Raw genomic sequence first — 22130 nt, 5'->3', positions numbered from 1 at the left:
TCAATCAAAAAAGATTCCGATTGATTTCCATGGGTTTTTGATCAAGCTTAGAGTGAGAACTGACAGCAAGGAATTCCCTCCTCCCCCCACCCTTCATTCACATATGAGGTTCATAGATTCCTCTCCTGGGGCTAGAAGTGCTGAGCCACCATTTGATTGCATGACCATGTTCATCCATATATTGACAGTGGATTTATTCTTTTTATTCCAAAGGGCAGGTTTCAAAGGGCTCTTTTTCTTTTAGGAGAACCTTGAGGTGGAGGGGGGTACAAAGAAAATGTCTTTCCAGATCTACTCTTCTAATGAAGCAATCTCTGTTTTATTTCAGTCATTTCCAAATTCCTTCATATATTTCCCAAAACAGACCCCCTCCACCACAAAAATATATGAAAAAGGAAGAAAACTAGCAACCCAAGTGATAAGTAATGGAGAGGGGATAATATTTGATAGTCCAAAAGGAATTTCCTGCAACAATGCTGGGGAGGGGACCTGATAAGAGTCTTCATATATGTTAAAGTCTGTTTATAAAGAGTACAGTGATCAATTGTTCTCAGTGTCCACTGAAGGAAGGACAAGAAATAATGGACTTAATCAGCAACAAGGGAGATTTACGTTAGATATTAGGAAAAACGTTCTAACTACAAGGATAGTTAAGGACAGGAATAGGCTTCCAAGGGAGATTGTGGAATCCCTGCCTTCGGAGGTTTTAAGAACAGCTTGGACGGACACCTGTCAGGGATCGTCTAAGTTTATATGGTCCTCTCTCAGAGCAGGGGGCTAGACTAGATGAACCCTTAAGGTCAATTCCAGCCCTACATTTCTATGATTCTACGACATACCATTTATATTATAGAGTGAATGTGGGCTGGGCCAGCATTGGTATATAATATTAATAACAAAAAATAATATAATAAAATAAAATAACAGAAGGCCACATCCCCAGGTCTGGCTGGCTTGTGGTTAGTAATTGGAATGGCACTGGGGATGTGGGGGAAAGGTGGCTGTAAGTTACCTTTCCACTTCTGAACCTCAGCCCACCTAAAGGGTGAATGAGCTACAGCATTCCTCTGTGCTATCTACAGCAGGTCCATTGGGACTACTTTGCCAGCTGAGGCTCACTCATTAGCACTCATTTATGCCCCTGGCTAGGCACCCAGCCCACCTAAGAACACCCCCTACAGCTTCGGACAAGGAACAGTTGAAAAGTAGCCAGTAATGCCTGTTAGAGAAGCCCGTCATTTTCTCTGCATTGCTTGGTCCAAAAATGGCTTTTCAGTGCATCACCAAATTCAAGCTATCTATTTGATAGGGTTTTGGAGAAGGTGTAGGGCATGGTCCTGGAATGATACCGGTGTGGTAGAAAGCAGCTTTTTGGTAGTTCGCTAAGTTGAGTTGATTTCCTGTCTAAATGTTAGCCTTTTAATGCTGCTAGGGTATCATGTTGTAATGCCAATTACATGTCCAGACCACTAGAGCCTTTGCAGTCATGTCTTTTTATTATTGAAATCCAAATAAATAAAAATAAATATAGGGATGGAGCCAGGGGCCAAGAATGCTTTTCCTCAGTGTGGTGGAGCAGTTGCCCAACACTAGCCTGGAAAGGGTTAATAAATCCCTTGGGAGGCTGCACTAGAAGCAGCCAATCACGGCTGAGGAGGCCCTATATAGGCAGCCAGCAGCAAGCAGAAGGGTCAGACACTCTCAGGAAGGGAAAAGCTGGTTGCCCTGCTGACCAAGGAAGATTAGTACTTGGGATACAGCAGTGGCTAGCTCTGGAAAAGGAGCAGCTGAGAGCCCTGAGGTAAGTGACAGACAGTGGACTGTAGCTGCCCCTGAAAGAAGTGGCTAGACTGGGACTGCAGAATCCCTTGGAAGAGAGGCGAGCGCAGATTGTGGCATGGCCAGAGGGCTGTGTCATGAAGCAGATGCTGTGGGCTTTGAAGAGATGTAGGGCCTGAGGTGGAGCTGTAATAGTAGGTGACACACAACCGTGTGGGGGTGCTGGGACCTGCAGAGCTGATTTCCCAGGCTAACCAGCAGGAGGCACAAGAGTGGTGGGTAGAACCCTGTTACATTCAACATAAATATTCATGTTCAGAGCAACCTCATCAGACAGCTTAAGTGTTATCCCCATTTTTACAAATGGTTAAATGGGCTGGACCATGGAGTGAGCCAGTGACAGAAGTAGGAGAAGAATGAAGGAGTTCTTTGATAGTAGTTTTAGGCTCAAATATGCTGATCTCATCTCTCTCTTTAATGTTGTTTGCATAATTAAAGTTTCCATGTGTCTTCCATATCACAGCTGGTTGAATTTCAATGGTCTCATTAACCTCCAAATCTTTATCACCCATAACTGCTGCTTCTCACTGAAGGCAGACATCTGACATTAAAAAGACTTAGTTATTTCCACTCCACTGCGTGGTCCTCTGCTAGAAACAGGGCCAGTGCAAGAGAGAAGAGGAGCAAGACAGGCCTGCTGAGATGATTTAAATGAGAGCTAGGAGTCTAAATTTCTTGGAGGATCTGGGCTGTAGTTCTTATGGAAGGATTTGATCTGTGGGTATAATAGACAACGCCCCTTGATCTCAGCCCCTCCACATTCTCTCACATCCCCATTACAACACAGCTCTGGCTGGTGGCATTTCTAATGTGCCCATCGTTACAGCTCTAGGAATCAGAATGTCCCCTCCACAGCAGGTTAAAGACACAAGGGGAAGCCAACAGCAAGTTGCTACCGCTTTGTTGAAGCGGAAGGGGCAGAAACTTCTTATGCAATTTCCATCGTCAGATCCATTGCCCTGAGAATGGAACATGCCACCAAGGGCAGCTTTTCCCTACAGACCCTCCTACCATCTCTTGCCTCTCTCTGTTTCCTTGACAGAACAATTTGCTATTGCTGTATTGAGTTCAAGCTTCTGTGCTGATGCAGACTACTGCTCAGTAGCCATCTTCCCCTCTATAATGGTCTCTCAGACTAAATTTACATGGATTTTCTCCTTCACGCTATGAACAGGAGAAGAGAACATGGCCCTAAATTAAATTCAATATCCATGATTAAATTACACCAGAATGTCTATTCTCCAGATGTTTGGTGCATTTGATCACTGAGTGCTGAGTTTATCCCTCTATCGAGTACTCCCTTTAAATGGGCTTCCCTGCTTTTCACTCTCTCTCCTGCTCTGCTGCATGGGAAATGGAATCTCTTAAACTCATCTAGTCCACTAGCAGATATAGTCCTTTAAGTGGATGCCACTGAAGCAGGAGGGATTTCTGTATTAAATCTCCAAATTGAGGGAAGCAAAATAGGATTGTCCAGCTCAATCATGTGCATAAGAGCTCTTACAGTTGGTTCCTGGAGCAGAACTATATGGATGTTGCTTAGTCTTGAGGAATTCCAATTTGCTCTCCTGTTAGCCCCTTACCTACTGGGTCACATTACAATGGCTAGGGCAGCAGCAGTGCTTGGGCACTGGGAAAGGTGATGAACTAGTTGCAAAGGAGAGCAGATACACTTTGCCAGCCACTGTGTCTGGTTTGAGACACTCTCAAGCAGATAGGGTGAGAATCCCTCTCCAACTATCTTGAGTGATGGTCTCAAGGTCCATAGCCAGGCTCTGTAACATGATACTGCTAGAGCCCATGTGCCCAGCAGATGTATTAAAAGATTCTGTGGCCATACATGCAAAGATATCATGGGAGTCAATGTGTCCACCAGTTTAAGATGTACATCTACAAACTGTCAAGACAGACAGCTGGTTAAGGGTGCTCCTCGGTTCCTCCTGACCCTGGACTCGCAACAGAGAATTGCACACAAAACCCATCTTCTACTCCCTCCCACCTGCCACCATGCTGTCTGGTGAGGGCCTTGCCTTGCTTACACAAGCTTTTGTTACCGCCAGATCAGATCACCACAATGTGCTTTATCTTGGTTTCATTATAGCATCAGACTTAAACAAGCTGCAGCTGGTTCAGAATGCAACAGCTTGCTTCCTGAATAGTGTGGGGCTTCCTGTGTAGTGTGGGGCAAATCCCTTTTGTACACCATTGGCTCTCTGTTGAAGATCATGCCAATTTTGTGGTTGTGGGGACAGTTTTTTAGAGATATTTAGGCTCCTAAAGCTGCAGATAGGTACCTAGTGGGATTTTCAAAAGCACTTAAGTGAAGTAGATGCCTAACTTCCATTGACCTTCAAATTCCTCCCTGCATAATCTGCTAAGGTGCTTTTGAAAACCTTACTAGATACTTAGGTGCATCTTTAAGCACTTAAACACCACTGTAAATCTAGTCTTTGGTGTCCTTTTCTCCAGGCCCTCAATGTTTGGGGGCCAGGATCCCTAAAGGACTGCCTTGCCCTCCTGATCTTTGCCTGCCCTCAACAGCTCTGCTTCTCAGGAACTGTATCTCAAAGGTGAAGCTCAAGCACAGTACACAGGGCTTTCTTGGGGGCTGGCCTCACTCTGTGCAGTTGATTTCCAGGATCTAAGGGTGACCACCAACCGTGCCACCTTCAGATCCAAATCCAGGTCCCATTTCTTCCAACATGATTTTCAACAAAGCAACTCAATCTATTAGCATCTCTAGAACGCACACACAGGTTAAATTATCAAAAACCTCATGCAGCCCCACATAGAAGAACGGGGAGGACGCTTTACTTACTACTGATGTAAGTCACCTTGTACTTTTTGGTTTATTTTAGCTCTACAGAGTGATCAGTGCAATGTAAGTAGCTAAACAGAATAGAACAGACTAGAATATCAGAGCCAATTGCCAGCTGAGACTAGTTCAGTGAACGCATTAAACATTTATGGAAAAAATGATAGCATGCACAGCTATTCTTGCTAGCATAAACATTTGAAGGACTGTAAGTCTTCCTGCTTCACAAAGTTGCTAATTCCAGTGATGGTACTGCAAGTCTTGCTATAGCTGGTGTCTGTCTTAATGCTGCAGCTCCTGGAGTCATGATATTCTGGCTAAGCAGCAGTTCTGCAGAAAAGGATCTGGGGGTTACAATGGACATGAGTCAACAGTGTGACCTTATTGCCAAGAAAGCTAATGGCATATTGGGCTACATTAATAGGAGCATTGCCAGCAGATCGAGGGAAGTGATTATTTCTCTCTATCCGGCAGTGGTGAAGCCATATCTGGAGTACTGCGGGCCTCCCACTACAGGAAGGATGTGGACAAATTAGAGAGAGTCCAGCAGCGGGCAACAAAAATGACTAGGGAGCTGGAGCACAGGACTTATGAGGAGAGGCTGAGGGAACTGGGCTTGTTTAGCCTGCAGAAGAGAAGAGTGAGGGGGGATTTGATAGCAGCCTTCAACTACCTGAAGGGGGGTTCCAGGGAGGATGGCGCTAGGCTGTTCTCAGTGGTGGCAGATGACAGAACAAGGGGCAATGGTCTCAAGTTCCAGTAGGGGAGGTCTAGGTTGGACATTAGGAAAATCTTTTTCACTAGGAGGGTGGTGAAGCACTGGAATGGGTTACCTAGGGAGGTGGTGGTATCTCCATCCTTAGAGGTTTTTAAGATGTGGCTTGTCCAAGCCCTGGCTGGGATGATTTCATTAGGGATGGTCCTGCTTTGAGCAGGGGGTTTGGCTAGATGACCTCCTGAGGCCCCTTCCAACTCTAATCTTCTATGATTCTAGAGTGATATCATCGACCCTCACTTATACTTTCTTTCCAGGTGCTAGAAAGACCCTTGCTGTGATGTGGGTGTTATGCAGCCTTCACTGTGTATGTGCACTCTCTGAGGAGTCTCTGGGAGAGTGGATTCTTCTTGATGGGCCATCAACACATGTCTGGCTGGTCCTGCTATAAATCTGTCTCATTAGGTCTTTTGTTGCTACTGAAAGGCTGGCTGTAGGGATCTCCCAACCTCACAACCTATTTCAGTAACACACATGACAATGCTTCATACTTCAGATACAATGGTAACATACAATTCAACAGGATATTAATGTTCAACAGCTCTTGGCTTCCCAAAGGATACATCACAAGGCATATTTTGTTGAAAACTATCATAAGCATATCACAATGGTGAATATGTTGGGGTCAAGACTGCTACTTTGAGGTACAGGTACAGGAAGAAATCACATCCCATCCCAGCCTTTCAGAGTAGAGTCAGAGATATCCTGCTGGCCTGCAGTGTTGTATAGCATCTGGCAGGATTGGAGAAAGGCCATAGAATCATCTATCAGAGAAAGGCATAACATGGTCCTATGGTTGTGTTACCTGCAAAAATTTAGGGCACCTCATCTATATCTTACCGTGGGCTCAAGGCGTAACCTGGCTAGTTTAGATACCTCCACCCTATCCCTGCCGAGAACTCAGGGCATAAGGCAGCTTCCCTTACCCATGAGGTGCAGGGGAAAACCTGGTCAATTTAAGTACCTGCCCCACCCACAGGGCTTGGGGCTTTATGGGTCTTCAGGATCTCTTCCCAGTGAAAGAGCCTTACACAGTTGTGCTTTAAACATCTATTTATCAGCAACACACACAGCAAACATATGCCAAGGAAAGCTGTTATGTTCACCATTGCCAATATTCAGAGAAACTTCACCTGATGACCAGTCAGGATCCACTCAGCTCTGGTTCCCGGTGTTGTCTTTGCACTTCATGGTCGAGCAGAGGACTCAGAGTTCTGGCAGCTTGATGTTGAACTGCAGTCCAGCATTGGTTCCTAAAGAGCATTTTCATATATGTAAAACTAGCTACCTCCTTTAAATTTACTAAACCTATCTTAGTATCTAATACCCCTAGGTAACAAAATTTAACCAATCATGCACAGTCACCTATGTTTTTTTTCCACCTGCTCAAGTCTTTTTTTTAAACATTTTATCTCTTATACCCAAATTGTAACTTATTCATGACCTTCTTTATTTGTGCAGATAGTCAACATAAATTTTCTGGTTAGAGCTTATTTTACCTAATTTACAGTTTGCTGGGTATTTCTGCATCCTCCCTAAACTTCCCAGCACCTGGGTGTGTCTATTTTACAACCTTTGGTGTTAGAACTTTTGTTAAAGCTGCACCTCAGGAATACCCCTAACAGGAGCAGAGCATTTTTCTTAATGTCAGTGGTGAAATCCCTGAGTTTCACCCACAGCTGATCATGGCTAGCTTAATATGGGGGCGAGTTAAGTCCCAGGCCTACAGTTGGAATTGAAGCTAGACAAATTCAGATTGGAAATAAGGCATAAATTAACTATTGGAAAAATGTATCAAGGGTCGTGGTGGATTCTCCATCACCGACAATTTTGATTGGATGTTTTTCTAAAGGATCTGCTCTAGGAATTATTTTGGGAGAAGGGCTATGACCTCTTATACAGTCATACTAGATGATCACAATGGTCCCTTCTAGCCTTGGAATTTATGAATCTATTTAATCTTTGAAATGGGAAATTTAAAAGATCTGCTAGATCACATAGTCCATCTCTACAGCATTGCAGGGTGGTACTCCACAGTATATTCCAGGGGTGGCTAAACTGCGGCTCACAAGCTGCATGCATCTCTTTTACAGTTAAAGTGCAGCTTGTGAAGGCCTCCATGTCCCCCCATTCTGCACCTACCAGGGAGGGGAGCTCAGGGTTTCTGCCCTATGGCAGGATGGTGGGGCTAGGGGCTTCTGCCCAGCGGGGCAGGGGAGGGTTAAGGGCTTCTGCCCCAGGGGCATGCCTGCTGGGACTCAGGGCTTCAGCAGGAGTGTGCCCCATTGGGCTGAAGCCCCTAGACCAACTACCCCAACACAGGGCTGAAGCCCCAAGCTCCAGCAGGCACACTCCAGCTCTCGAACTTCTGAAGATTGTCATGTGCGGCTCAGAAAGTTTGGCCGCCCCCGTATATTCTCCAGCGCTCTGTCCAATCCAATGTTAAATGACTCTATCTATGTTGTTCCCATCATTTTCCACTGCCTGTTAGACCTCACCGCTTGGCCTTGTATAATAGATTGAATCTTTGTTCTGCACCAGTGTGGCATTCCCTGTCTTCCTATGTTCTAAGACATTAACTGGACAGCATCTTGCCTTCTGGGGACAGGATTTTACAGGACAGAAAAAGGTTTAAGGTTAACTAACCTCCCCAAGGAGATTACAAGTAATGCGATGAGACACCAGTTGAGAAGGGACTGCGGGTGCCTGTAAATTGGAGCAGCTTGGCTTAGTCTGTGGCCACTCCTGGGACTTTGACACTCAGAGGACAGACAGGCAAGTGAGGGTGTGCTCTGCTGGTAGAGGAGGATGTTGGCTTCTTCCCACCGGTGGATGTTTTGGAGCCATCTGGTGTGAATTAGATAGGATTAGAGTCACAGCGAGGGCCAATCCCTCCTTGCTGTTTATGTGACATCGGTTTATTCCTTGTGAAAGGTAGCTTAGAGAATGCCCTCCTCACAGTTGGGAACATCCCAGCAATGAGGAGGGCTGCTAAGAGCATGAGAAAGAAATTCCCCGTGATCCCCCTTGGATGTGTAAGGCCACTTCCCAGGAAGATCTTGATCCTGACAGCCCTGGGATAGTACACAGTACCACAACAGGGGGTGTGGAGGGCACCATGTGGGCACACAAAAGGATAAACGCTAGTGTAGCCAACCACTCCTTTACACACAAAAAAGGATAGGACGTGCATACAGGATGGGCCAATCTCAGGCAACACGGGCTTTAGAGCAATTCCTATTGTGCCCATAAAGCTGAATTACCTGTTTCCCTCTTTACTTTCCTCATTGCTTGCCTAGTAGCAGGAATAACAGAATAGCAGCCCTCTTGTTAATACAGGAGTGGGGTCCCATGCAATCCCCATCCTGCTCAGCTCTTTTTACCTTACACTTGTATATATAGAACTCCACACCCAGGGTATGCAGGATCCATGGGTGCTGGAAATAGGGGTGCTGCTGCACCCCCTGGCTTGAAGTGGTTTCCATCATATACAGGGTTTAGAGTTTGGTTCAATGGTTCACACACACACACACCTCTTCCTAAATTCCCTTACAAGCTTTAGTTGTAGTAATCATCTTCTGCCCCTGTGCACTTTGGTACTGTTGCTAGCGCCATCACAGAGCTTGCTGCATTTCATTGGTGAGTGAAAGATTTACAATAAATAAAGACTGAACACAGTTAGCCCAACTCTGCCACATACAATATGGGCCTGGTTTCCAAAAAAAACTACAAATCCACAATGCCAGTTGAAGTCAAGGTGGGGGCTCAGTACATCTGATAAAATCAAGCCCTATATGAGCGCGCGCGCGCGCACACATACACGCACCCCCAGCGGTGATAGAGATAGCTATTGTCATCTCAGAAGCAATCCAACTGTGAGTCAAATTATGCTTTTAGAGTGAGAGCTTTCCATGCCTTTTTCATAGCTGAGTTACAAAAAACACAACGGGGTTGCTCATGCAGATGCTGACATCAGCAAGACCTTGAGCAAGTCTGGAGAAATGAACATAAAAAGGAAACACAGAAACACTAAGAAGAATCTGGAGAATAAAAAGACTCAGAAATGTCACAAAAGAGGGGAGTAATATTTTCCCTCTTTAGGATTATGTACAAAAATAGATTTTAAACATATCACAGACATGATGAAAACAGGGTTAAAAATTTGCATAGTTTCAAGTGACACTTCTGAGACCGGGTCCTGATTTCTCCTTAAACTGGTGTAAATGTGAAGTAGCCAAGGATAATGGAGGTATTCCAGATTTACTCTGGTGCACCAGAGATCAAAATCTAGCCCATGATATACATTATAATTGGAGTGGGTGAAAAAAGATAGATTTGATGTCCCTGAAATGATTTGTGGGTGTGTGTCAATTAGCCAAATTTTTAATTTTGAAAACAAAAACCTAAAAGAAAAAAATTACAAAAGCTTCAAAACAGCCAGTTTGACATTGTCTAAATGAATTATTTTTATTTTTCAGTTTGAAATGGATTTGAAAATTTTCTTTAATTTTTTTAAAAATAAAAATTTTTAAAAGCTCAAAATCAAAACACTTGAATATTGTTGAAACAAAATACTTAATTTGACCTGGAACTCTTCTTTTGAATTTTCAATGCACTGAAAATTTTGATTTTCATTCCGACCAAAACCCTTTTTTTTTTTTTTAATTTCAAGCTTACTTACAAACAAAGCTTTTTCACCCAGCTCTAATTATAATCACATCTGGATACAGTCCTTGCTCTTCCTTCTTTCATGCCCTCCAAATATCATCCTCTTTCTTCTCTTTTACTTCATCAGTGTGGATATGCAGACTCAGACCCCAACCATAAAGGTAAGTATTTATTATTACAGATTTACACCAGCTGAGGATCTGGTTTGTCTATCAGTAAGGCTCCACTGAAACCAAAGAAGGCACACCACTATACACCAGTGGAGGGTCTGGCCCACAGTTTGCACTTAGCATACATAGAACTGGATTAAATGTTCGGATCTAAGCATTTTTTTCTAGGAAAACTAAAGTTGGTCAAAATTTCCATTTTTTGACAAAAGAATGGAAAACAAAGTTTTTAGAGTTTGGTAACTATTTTCAGGTTTTGATTTTCATCAAAAAGCAATTTTTTAAAAATTTCCCATTAAAAATAGCAATTTTTAACCAATTTTATACTTCCATTAAAAGAACAATAGCTATATGGTTTCTGTTTGAAAGATACTATATTGCAGTATGTCATCTAATTGTTTATGGTGCAAAATTTACTGTGAACTGTATAGACATGTGTATGTGTCAATGGGCTGGTCTACACACAATTTGAGCACCAACTTATCCAATTAGGTAAATTGGTGCAAGTTTTATGTGTAAACAAGACTTCTGTGTTACTTATATTATATGCTCTTTGGGGATGATGACCGTCCTCGGTTCTGAGTTTGCACAGCACCTAGTACAATGGGACCTTTGTCCATGACTGAGGCTCCTAGGCATTAGTGCAATATAAACAAAATAATAAGTGTTGGTGAAAGTTCTGTCCTCTGCGTCCAGTCAAAGTATTAGCCTGGATCCATATCCTGGAAATATGGATCACAACATTTTTGGAGTTTGCCTCCACTTGGCACCTGTACTTACAAATGAAACAGCTAAGTTTTTCAAAGATTCCCCTTTATTTTGCAACAAACCCCAATATTACATAAATGGCACCCAGACTGTATGACAATGGGCACTTACCAATACCTGTAACACATACATTTTAAGTGAACTCAAATGAAATATTTAAGGAACACAGGAATTGTCATACCAGATCAGAACAATGGTCTATCTAGTGCAATACCTAGTGTTTGTCGGTCCCAACTTCTATTTTTCACTGACAGTCACTGCAAACCAAACTTTCTGAAGATACGGCCCTTTCCAACAAGGTGCTAAGCACCCTCAGATCCTGATGAAGTCAACAACAGTACTCATCATGAATAGCTTTCCAGAACTTCTATACAGTGGAGAAAAACACTCACCAAAGTCCTCAGGTGTGGTGCATATAGAAAAGGAGAGAGAGATTATTGGTCTCTGGTTTCTCCACTGAGCTCTGTCTTCACACTGCATGGAACGCATGTGTGGTCTTTCTCCAGTTTTATTAAGTAATGCTTCATAATTCTTTGCTCAGTCATCTGTTACCTAAGATAAATAATTGCCATCAGCAGCCCTTAATTAAATTAAAAAAACACCTCTGTGGATATCTCTTAATTCCTAAACTTGTGGTGTCTGAGCTCTTTTCCCTCCTCTTCCTTCCTCGTTTATTTCTCTGATCTTGTTGTTGATGCCACTGTGACTGGTAAGTGGCAAAACAATACTGTTGTCAGTACAAATTAATTACCCCTTGTAGGGAGTCCAGCCAAAGGCTGTCATTGACTTAATGAGGTGTCCCCAATCATCATGAAATGTTGCTCCATTTCTGTCCCCTACATGGCAACCACTTTGTTAAAGTGATCAATTCTTGGATGGTTTAAGATGAGAAAACAAAAAAGAAATCTGCATAATTACCCTGCCTGTGTGATCTCTAGAACAGCTGTGGTGAAGACAGGCTGTAGACCACTGGGGAGAAGCCCAGAGACATCTACAAACTGAGTCCTTTAACATGTTTTACCATTGGAATACCAGCATTTACATAGATACCACGAAGTCACCAGCCAAACTCCCACTGACTACAAAGGGAGAAGAATCAGTCACTTCATCAAGTCCCTGACACATGTAGCTTATTCATTAATTTGAGTTCAGAGAGGAAGTGTGGTCCAGTGGTAATAAGGAGACCAGGGATTGGGAGCCTTGGGTCTGCTTACAGTTTTGCCAATGACTCACTAGAGCCTTGAGCTGGCAATGACACCTGTGTCTGCATAGGATTCACTGCAGGATCTGGGGATTTAAGACCTTGGGTAAGTCACCTAACTTTCAGTGTCCCCATCTGAAACATGAGAATAATGATGCTCATTTAGGCCCTGATCCAAAGCCCATCAAATTCAAAGTTTATTAGATTGTAAGCCCCTTGAGAAAGGGTTCCTAGGTGCCATGGTAATACATGTTATTATTAATTATTATTATTAGGGGGAGTCTTTCCATGTCTTCAATGGGCTCTGGATCAGGTTCTTACAGAACCCGACAGGGAGTTGGGACACAATCAATCATCATTCGCAAAATGCTTTGAGCACCTCACACGGAAGGTGCTAAGAGTTCAAAGTACTATTATAATTTATGTGAACAAAAAAAACACTTACTAGAACACTGTAAAACCAGAGCAAAATCTACAGACTGGAAAGAGTTATCAGTTTCTTTTCTACATCTAAGCTCAGTCCTACCCTCCCTTCCTATCCTTCTCAGGTACTGGCTCAATGGTATGGCTATTGAAATTATCCTCTTGAATAGAGATGTCTTTCTCTCTAACTCAGAAGTAATCTTGCACCTCACTAAAGTTACCAGTTCTCTGTTTTTACTGAATAGTAGAATGGCATTTTCTTTTAGCTAGAAATTTGAAATTAACTTTCCATTTCAAATTAGAATGAAAAGTCAAAATATTGAAAAATTTTCACAATGGAAAATTCTGAAAAGTTTTGAATCGCAATGGTTAAAACAGAAAATTGTCATTGACTGAAACAATTCAATGTGCTCAAGTAATATTTTTCATTTCAAAATGAAATTTAAACAAAATGACATCTGGAAACATTTTTTGTTTTGATTCTCTAATCAGAAAATTGAAACAGTTAGTTGAAATTGGTTTAGACAAAAGCACTTTTTCTAAAAAAAAAAAAAAAAAAAGTGTGAGAAAAATTTCAACCCTCTACTAAACAGACTCGGAAATATTTTTCTCTTTTCCAGATAAAGCTTTTTTCACTTTGCATTTCCTTTTGTAGCTACACACATTAGAGCCTGCTTCAGCTGTCTGTAGTACTACAGCTTTAGACTTGACCTCGCATCCTGACTTACTTATCCTTCTCTTCTGACTTTCTTTTCCCCTCTGACCCACAGCCCTGTTTCACTCTTTGTCTCTCTGTCTAGCTTCCCTGTCTTTCTTTGAACCCTTCCAATCCTATTTTTCGTTCCTTTTCTGAGCAAGGATATATAGCATACACAAATACAGAAATGTCTAATCCTATGTATATATGTCACTGAGAAGGCCTCTCTTGAGAACCTGTTCTGTCCCTTATGGGAAGTCTAAGCAAATGGTCTTAGCATACTGAGCCAGATATTCCTAGATATGACATCTGTTGTGATAGGACTAGACTACCTCACTCCTAGAGTGATCAGATCGCAAGTGTGAAAAATCGAGGGACTTTATTTTTTCAGGGGTGAGGTGATATAGTTGTGTGTTTAAGACAAAGCCCCTAATATTGGGATGGTCCTGATAATATTGGGCCATCTGGTCAACCTACTCATGCCTAACCAAGTACAGGAACAAAGCCATTAGCCCTACTGGGTCACCTCAGGTGCCATTTGAATGGCAGAGGGGAGCTTAAGTCTTTTATCCAACCACTCCATAATTCAAATACCGTTCCCGGAAAAAGGAACACAAACAACTGGCTTCTGCCTTGCAGTGGGGCAGAACATAATTGAATCAACTCTGTTTCCATTGGAGTTGATGGCAAAACTTTCACTGACTTCACTGGGGGAGGAATTCCTCCCTGTACCAACAGGCACCACAAATTCTGTGCACTACTTAAGTCCCCTGTGGGCTGAAGTGTGTATATGCTGCATAAGCCTTTTGCTGGTTCTCTATATGGACTAGGAGTGAATTTCAACCTGGGAAGAGGACTGAGGGCCTGTATCAGACATTTCTAGAACCCTTTCCTTCCAAAGGAAGGAATTTTACAAAGTGATATAAATTCTCATCCTTAACCATGAATATAACAAAGGCTTTTTCTGGGGGGAGAGGATCTTAACTGTGTCTCCAATTGGAGAAAAACTACTCAGTCATCATCAATAATGAATCGACTTAACCGACCATAAGCTGGTGTGGATGTACAATGCAAATTAGATTTAGCTCCGGCCTCTAATAAGAAAGAGTGCTTCCTTTTTAATACTAAAAAAAAAAAAGATACCTGGAGATTTCCAATTAGCAAACACTGCATCCCCTTGCGCTCAATGTTTAAGTAAAGTTTTAGAATTACAGACTATGCACATGGTAATAATACTGCTAATGCTGACCTTGCAAAGCATAGTTCTGTGCTGTATGAATCAATCATCACAGCCTGGAGCAGGCGGGGGAAAAAATACTGCAGAGATACTATCCAGAGAACAGGTTCAATGAGAAGTACTTAATGAAGGCAAGCTGCTGCAAAGCCAGACAGAATTTGTTTCATATCCACAGTTAAAAATCAGGAATATATAGCCTGATTCTGCATAATTGCTGAGTGCCTTTTGAGAGGTGCTCAGCTCCCAGCAAAGGCAAATGGGAATTGAGGGTGTTGTGTACTTCTCCAGGGACACTTAGCACATTGCAGAATCAGGTTCTGAGGTGTGAATTCACCCTGTATGAGCGCTGGGTACTACTTAAGCACACCCACACAGAAGCCTTGTGCTGGACTTCTGCCCTAGGGTGAATTTCACCCCAAATAAGAAAGTTGTTAACCATAGTCAAACTTGGCCTGTCTCTCATCTAATTGGAATCTCCCCATTCACCCTCCAAATGTCTGGTGTGAATTAACAGGCAAATTGCTTTGCATGCTAGAAGATCAGAAACATTACTGTTTTGTTTTTTTCCATAAACATGCTTCTACTTTCAGCCTGAATGACTCTTATTACAGATTAAGGGGAAACATAAGAAATAACCAAAACACAAAAACTCTGTGAAAGAGCATGGCATGTGCCTCTCCCCTGTAACATGCTGCAACGGAACTGAACATAAAATGGCAGCTGCCTCCAACAAACAAACTTCTAGACTTATGAGGTTCAGAACAAAGAAAACAAAAGTATAATAGCTCTGCAGCTACATGCACTGTAGCTACAATTTATTTACATCACAGTTCCTAGGTAATTGTTTTTACCAATATGCACCAACTATTTTTTAACAACAAAACACAAAAACACAAACATGGCTAAAAGCCTCTTCCCCAGCCTAAGGAGAGGAATCTACTGAGCCCAGGACTTAACTGATTACAGGGGACAATGAATGAGAAAACAGGAATGGGTGTGAAGGTCAAAGGGTTAAATGAAGGGAACCTGAAGGGGACACTGAGCAGAGAACCCTTTCTCAACACTGCTCTGAGTTAGGTAAGTATTATTAACTCCGTTTTTCAGGTGAGCAAACAGAGGCAGAAGTGATTTACTCAAGGTCAGACAGGAAGGTGGGAGCATTGCTAGGGATACAATCCAGAACCGCAGGCCTATACTTTAACCACAAACCCATCCTTCATCCTGTTCATCCCCTTGAAGGGAAGGATTTTAAGATTTGTGTGTGTACAGGATTTTAAGAAACTATATAAATAGGAAGTAACTAGAAAACCCTAGACTCCACCCTTTCCTTTTTACTCACAATAAAAATGATTTTGCAGTTACATTTCATTAAAAGCTAGAACATTTCACGTGAAATACACAAGGACTCTCCCCAAGAGCGAATTTTTCACTGCATAAAATGTAAGCTTTACAGAGTTTTTATTAGGTAGCTGAACTAGTGATTTATGTTGAATTATCTCTGATTCCAAGGATCTAACTTACTTTATTCACATAGTTCCACAAGTATAAATGGCACTATACAATAACAACAACACTTCGCAATGCATCACATTTCCTCCCCAGATCTCAAAAGGGATTGCCAAGCAGTGTAAATATCATTATTTCTATTTTAACAAGTGGGGGAAACTGAGGCACTGAACAGAAAAGCATGTTATCCAAAGTCACACAGCCAAGAATAGCCCCCAGTGCTCCCCTCTGTCACAATCTAATCCCCTAGCCACTAGACCATGCTATCTTTTAGGTTAGTGGTTCTCAGTGCTTTTGAATACCAAGACTGCCCCACTGAATACCCCCTTCCAGCTAGCCATGATCTAACCCCTTCAGTTTAGCACTGTGGAAGTGGTCATGGCCTGGTCACAACTCCCACATTGAGATCCCCTGTCCCACGTAACAATTATGTTTCATGGGGCTGTCTTCAGTGGGAGTTGTCATTGATCAGTCCCTATGGTAATCAGGCCCTAGGTAAAATGTGCACAAGACAAAATTTCAAGTGAGTTGACATCAGTTATATAAAGTATGCAAACAATGCCAAGTTTTAATTTGGTGCATGCAAATCTTAATATCAGGTGTATTTTAACATGAATTTACATAGTTTATATGCTGAGAAAGCATTGTAATTTCAATTGCAGATGTCCTTAAACTGTGGATTGAAACACTAAACAACCAATGTATGTGAGTAACCTGGAACATTTGCTCACATCCCCCTAGGTTAAATATATCTTCTTCTAGTTGATTTTTTTACTATCATTATTTAACTGATCATCAACTACAGTAATGAGTGGGCCTATAATTAGTTCATCTGTTACCTTACAAATTCATATGATTTACCTTTACTGTGGAGGTCTATAACACAATGCTCAATGGGCACAGCACCAGGTTCCTTGTAAAGAAAACTTGCCTTTCCCAAGTGATCCTCTTGGGTGGATCAAAGTATTTGTATAATTTTGTCTAGCATTTTGGAGTCCTTAAACACTGCCACTGGAATGCATGGTAGATTTCCAGTGCTTCTGGGCCCTCTAGCAGTGGGTACGATTTTACCCCCTCTGTTTTCTCTTCCGTTTCATGTGTTTCCAGGGACAGCTGGAAGGTCTGCAGCTACTTCTTTCAGTTGTCTGCCAAACTCTCTTCCAGACTGAGGGGTTCAGGTCATTTCACTGGCTCCAATTTCCCAAAGATGTAGCTTACTTCTGACATGTGTAATAATGTCCTGGTGCTAGTCACATGACATGCTACAGGGTACATATGTGCCTTGTCATGTGGCCAGGGTCAATATCCAGTGACTCCATTGGCTATTTTACATAGGTCACCCCTAGTTTAACTCAAACCTTCTTCTATCTCATCAGCATATTAACTGCACCAGCTTAGGTTACCATAACCTCATGTATGGATCAGTATATGGATGTAAGTAGGCAGGGCCAGCGTTAGCAGATAGCCATCAGGGAAATTGCCTGGGCCCTGTGCCACTGGGGGCCCTGCGATGCTAATTTACATCATATCTGCGGAGTCACTGTGGGTCTATGTAATGTGAGTGTTATGGTAATTTAATCTCTAAAAGTGGAAATAAATCTCACTAACAGAGGTTTTTAAACAGTGTGATATCCCCCCCCAAGAGGGCCATGGAAAAGCATTCGCGAGGGGCAGGGGGTAGCAATGCCAGGTGGCTTGGGCTTCAGTCCTGGGCTTTGGGAGCTGGGTGGGGGCCCTTTTCTTAGAATCTGCCCTGGGCCCCAGTGAGTGTAATGCCAGCCCTGTAAGTAGGAGTGTAAGGGAGTCTAAATGAGGGAAATTCACACCAGTTTAACATCTCACTTCTGAATCTGGCATGTGGCTATGCTTGCAAACTTGACAATACCCCACGTTCATCACAAGGTGGAGACAAGAGTTGGCAACTCAATTCAGTGTATTTACCCAAGATAGTGCCAGCAGTTCATGTTTATTGGGTATATAACACAAAGTAGGAAGGCAGATTTAGCTGATAGATTGGAACAGCTCCTAACCATGCACACAGTATGTTTTTAAATGTTTCTTTATACCCAAGAGAACAGCATGGTTCCTTGGGTGCTTTTCCAATCTAGCATGTAAATAATATACAAGTTTTATAAAAGCCCATACAAGATTTGTTTTTCTTTAACAAACTAGAATACTACATGGATTCAGATGATTGGTAATGGGATACAACAGCTTTCTCTTCCAGGTCACTGATTTGAATTTGGCCTTGTTTGGTCTGACCAATGATTGAAGGAGACTTGCAGACAGAGCTACCTCCCTAAAGATGGTCCTTCCATGAAGGGGATGGAACATACTGAAGAAGCAACTTGGAAAAGCTAAAACAACACACTGGGAAACTGTATCTCACATCCCCTTCTAGCGGTCAGTTCATCTGAGGATAAGAGCCTACTTAGTGGTCATGTTGCTACTTTGGCATAAGTGGTAGAGGTCGAAGTTGCAGTGCTGAAGGTCCCTACTGATGACCAATGCAGGGAATCATTATACTCACACTTTTGCTGCTCAGTTTGATGGGGCAAAAATAGAAGCCTTCAGTCTCTGGGAATGTCAATGCAGCAATTTTCAATCTCTAGCATATCTCTTCATATTAGAATAACACAGTAGAATAACAATCTCTCCATACTAGAATAAAGGAAATTTGAGGCTGTGACAAAAATTGGTCTAAAGCCATAAAAGTCTTCATTAAGCCTAGCACCCTTCATCTTCAGCTCATGCCATTGTGCCCTTTATCCCCAGATCTGTGCACTGAGAATGGGTGTGGGGGAGGGGGGGGCAGTTACAGTGCGATGTACAGGGATCTAGCTACTCATTAATGAGAGTCATGCAGTTAAATCCTCACCCACCACACAGAAAACTTCCCCTGGAGGTGTCAGCCTAAAATTTGGATTTGATGGGTTTTTATTGGTGTGTCTCTAACATTAATCTTATTTGAACACTGAGAAATTCCTCACTCAAAGGAGTAAAGAGGCTCTCACGTACTATGGTGATGAATGCCACAGGAATACCAATAAAGAATACTAATAAGCACATTTGGTGGTGGTGGCCTAGATCAATGACATTTTAAGGAGGCACATCTGAATAATAACACTTTGAACTTTTCTAGGTGCTTTTCAGACAGAGATCTTAAAGAGCTTCACAAAGTTGGGGCAGTGTCCCAGGTAGGGAAAGCGAAGCACACAGACGTTAAGTAACTTGCACCAAGGTCACACAGCACATCAGTGTCAGAGGCCAAACTAGAGGTCAAGTCCCTGACTCTCAGCGCTGTGCTCAGACCAGAGCTGCTCACAATGACAGCCCATATGTCACACCCACCTCATTGTTCCTGGCAGGTGAATAGCTGTGCACCAGGCTACAGTTTCTCATAAATAACTGGATAAACCCAGTGTTTTATGCAGGGCATGTTTAAAAGGGTAGCTGAAATGGAATGGGAGTAACCAAGGGCCATGGCTTTTCATGTGTCAACCTAAAAACTATTGGCTCCATCTTCTGCTGTAGCCAGTCTGGTTGGGCACAGTAGAGGTGGCCAGGCTGCAAAGAAGTTAGGTACAGCTCCTTGAGCCTGGGGCTATAGTTTAGAGCAGTATGAGGGCTGCTCTATGTTAGAACCTGACTATAACAGCCGCAAGATGACCATCCACAAGCCAAGAATTGCTGGAACACAGCACACTGGCCTGCCTCCTCCTCACTCCACTACCGAGCATACACCCTGCACTGAGGGACATTAAAGGGATAGCGTAGAGCCAGCTACATTGGCCTTACATCACGTGAAGATTCCTTCCACTCTATTTATCTTCTCTATGCTTTAGCTCCCCATCTGTAAATGGAGATATTTCCTTTCCCCCACCTTTTCTCTGTCTAATCTATTTAGATTGTAAGCTCTTTGCCAGAGGATGTTGTGAAGGCCAAGACTATAACAGGGTTCAAAAAAGAACTAGATGAGTTCATGGAGGATAGGTCCATCAATGGCTATTAGCCAGGATGGCGCCTGATGCAAAACCATGCTCTGAAGAGTCCCTAGCCTGTGATGCCAGAAGCTGGGAATTGGCAACAGGGGATGGGTCACTTGATGATTACCTGCTCTGTTCATTTCCTCTGAAGCTCTTGGCATTGGCCAGGGTCGGAAGACAGGATTAGGCTAGATGGACCATTGGTCTGACTCAATATGACCGTTCTTATGTTCTTCAGGGCAGGGATTGTCTCTTCCTAGGTGTATGTACATATAGTGGGTCCTTGTGCTAGATTGATTCTATGACCACCAGAATACAAATATTACATATTGCTAATTGTAATTGGGTCAGTTACACAGCCCCTTTGCCTCTTCAGAGCAGTGCAACTGGAGCAAAGTTCCTTCTGGCTTATAAATTCCAATTCTAATGGGAGTCCAAGTGAGTCTCATTGAAGCTAAAATAGTGTAACTTGAACATTCTTCTGCTCACTCAGAATCTGAGTAGCTATCGCAGGGCTTCCATCTGACATATGTGTAACTCCGTGGAGTTTCCCTGAAGCTGGAAGTAATGAAGTCGTGAATCTGGCCCTGAGTGTCTGAGTTACACCATCTTACACCTCTGAATTTGTCCCAAATTTGTACAAATTCTCGTGTTGCTGCAGCCTCATAAGAAAATGGGGCAGACTGTCATTTACACTAAGGACCTGTAGCACGGGGTCCAATCCGGCCCCGCTGTTATGGCCCTTCTTCGGGCCCCAGCTCGGAGGAAGGCCACTGCACCTTCCTACAAGGGGAACGTTAGCTGCGGATATGAGGTGCCCTGGCCCTGAGGCAGGGCGAGCAAGAAGCAGTCTTTTGCCCCGGCCCTCAGGCAGGGCGGGCGAGCAAGCAGTGTCATTGAGTCAGGAGAGCAGGGGACAGGACTCACTCTCTGGGTGGCATGGATAAGGGGGAGAGGAGGAGGACGCAGGCCCACCCAACTCCACTGCTTCCCAGCCCAGGGCCCTAGCAGTGGCAAAGGCGTTGCCACTAAGTCAGCGGGGCTCCCACCGCAACACGCCGATGGAGCTTGCCCCTGTCTCAGCCACGGCTATGGCTGTCCCTGGGCCACTTCATCCCCCTGTCCCCAGGTACCTGTGTCAGTGGGATCCTTGTTGTCACTGGGGTACACAGCCCACGGCAGGCTCACCAGTCCCTCTGCGTCGACAGGCGGCAAGGCAGGGAGCTTCTCTGCGAGGGGCAGCTCCTCCAGGTCCCAGGGCTCCGGGGATGGCTCGGCCTCAGGCAGCTCCTCCAGGCCCTGTCCCATCTCGGGGGATGGCTCGACCTCAGGCAGCTCCTCCAGGTCACGTCTGGCCTCGGGGGTGGTCTCCCAGCCCTCCAGCTCAGGGGACTCAGTCCAATCACTAGGGCCTACGGGCTTGGCCTAGTCCTGGGGGCCTGTAGGCCTTGGTCAGTCTAGGGAGCTCAGGGGCCCTATCCAACCCTTAGCGGTTGGTCGCTTGGGCCACTCCCAGGGTCTTCGCTCCGGGAGGCGCTCGCTTGTATCAGCGGTCCGGCCCGGTTCAGGCTTCAGCTGTAGCCGGCGGGGCCGCACGTCTGCCTCCAGTGGCAGCTTGTTCTCCTCTGAGTTGTGGGGCCTGCTTCTTATAGCCTCAGCCCTGGCTGAGGCTCTGCTCCTCTGGTGTTGGATTGGTTGGCCAGCAGGACCTATCACTAGCCGGCCTCCCGGTTGCCGGGCAGACTGGGCAGCCAGCCCTTTTTCTGTCCAACCCCACGCTTGTGGCCCTTCTTCGGCACCTTCCTACAGGACCTTTTACAACACTTTGGCAGCATAAAGAGGCCTCAAAGTGGGAACTATATTACATTTATACCTACTTTAAAGCAGCTTACACTGGCAAAGCAATATAAAGGGCATTAGTGTGAACGAGCATCTGTCCCAGTATCTCCAAGGAATAATATCAGATGGTCAGCAAATAAGGTAATCCTTTTAATGCAGTTTTCTTACTCCAGGCACCCTCTCTTTTAGAACTCATCCACACCAGGGAT

At 43.8% G+C, this 22130-nt stretch overlaps 2 long non-coding RNA genes across 2 annotated transcripts; one reads left to right on the top strand and one right to left on the bottom strand.

Moving 5' to 3' along the window:
- Window positions 1–1708: 1708 nt before the first annotated feature.
- LOC137164479 (uncharacterized) lies at window positions 1709–5831 on the top strand. Its single transcript, XR_010923049.1, has 2 exons — window positions 1709–1801; window positions 5687–5831. It is a non-coding gene; the product is annotated as an uncharacterized lncRNA (long non-coding RNA).
- Window positions 4676–8272, bottom strand: LOC137164478 (uncharacterized). Its single transcript, XR_010923048.1, has 3 exons — window positions 8076–8272; window positions 6563–6682; window positions 4676–4998 (listed from the first exon to the last, which is right to left on the bottom strand). It is a non-coding gene; the product is annotated as an uncharacterized lncRNA (long non-coding RNA).
- Between the last annotated feature and the right edge of the window lie 13858 nt (window positions 8273–22130).

The sequence above is a fragment of the Emydura macquarii genome, unplaced genomic scaffold (assembly GCF_026122565.2).
Source record: "Emydura macquarii macquarii isolate MOO-44397 ecotype Brisbane River unplaced genomic scaffold, CSIRO-AGI_Emac_v2 contig_2676, whole genome shotgun sequence".
NCBI classification, from domain to species: Eukaryota; Metazoa; Chordata; order Testudines; family Chelidae; genus Emydura; species Emydura macquarii.
This window is presented reverse-complemented; position numbering and strand designations above follow the sequence as displayed.